The sequence below is a fragment of the Polistes canadensis genome, unplaced genomic scaffold (assembly GCF_001313835.1).
Source record: "Polistes canadensis isolate GaletaPanama2010 unplaced genomic scaffold, ASM131383v1 scaffold_560, whole genome shotgun sequence".
Lineage (NCBI taxonomy): Eukaryota > Metazoa > Arthropoda > Insecta > Hymenoptera > Vespidae > Polistes > Polistes canadensis.
The window spans coordinates 10,755-11,511 of record NW_014570107.1 but is presented as its reverse complement, the minus strand read 5'-3'; the positions used below and the strand labels follow the sequence as shown (position 1 = coordinate 11,511).

Here is a 757-nt window from a genome sequence, read left to right as displayed (position 1 = left end):
TCAATTCCATCTTTAGGTATTGCAGTAATGATATCATCTACATATACTTTTAAGAATGGAACTGTAAAAGGTAAGTTGCCTTCAATTTTTTTTAACACGTGATTTATTACCAAATTCGCTAATATTGGGCTTGCTGGATTGCYCATACTAGAACCATCAAGTTGTTGGTAAAAAGATCCATCGAATTGGAAGTAGCTTGATTCAAAACAAAATTGTATTTTTTCTAATAAGATGTTTTTTGGTATCATTATGAAGTTTTTGAGTTTATTCCAATCGTCATTTATCGTTTTTATTACCAGTTTTTTCGGGATGTTCGTGAACAATGAGATTGCATCTAACGATACTAATCTATAATCTTCTGGTAGTGTTATTTTTTGTATGAATTCTACAAACTCAAAAGAATTCTTAACCGAAAACACAAATTTGTTTGTCATAGCTGAGGATAATTTATGATGTAAAAATTGGGCCAATTTATAGCAAGGTGAACGAATGCAGCTTACAACTGGTCTTAAGGTTAGGCCTTGTTTATGTGTTTTCCTTAGTYCATATATTTTTGGGGCGACCGAATTGTAAGATTTCATGTTCTTTTCTATCTCTTCCGTGATAATCAATTCTTTTCTTAGTTTCGTTATCAAATTATTGGCTAATTTCTCAAATCTACTGGTAAGATCTTTATTCAATAATTGATATATGTTTTTATTTTGTAACATCTTATGCATTTCATTTAAATATTCTTCTTTCTTCATAATAACTGTGT

The 757-nt window shown here is 29.8% G+C and overlaps 1 long non-coding RNA gene across 1 annotated transcript in view; it reads left to right on the top strand.

The window, feature by feature from the left end:
* LOC106792694 overlaps positions 1–219 on the top strand; it is a 728-nt gene extending 509 nt beyond the window's left edge. The window contains exon 2 of the long non-coding RNA XR_001382336.1: positions 17–219. This is a non-coding gene — a long non-coding RNA (uncharacterized LOC106792694). The remainder of the gene's footprint in view (positions 1–16) is intronic.
* The last annotated feature ends 538 nt before the right edge of the window (positions 220–757 follow it).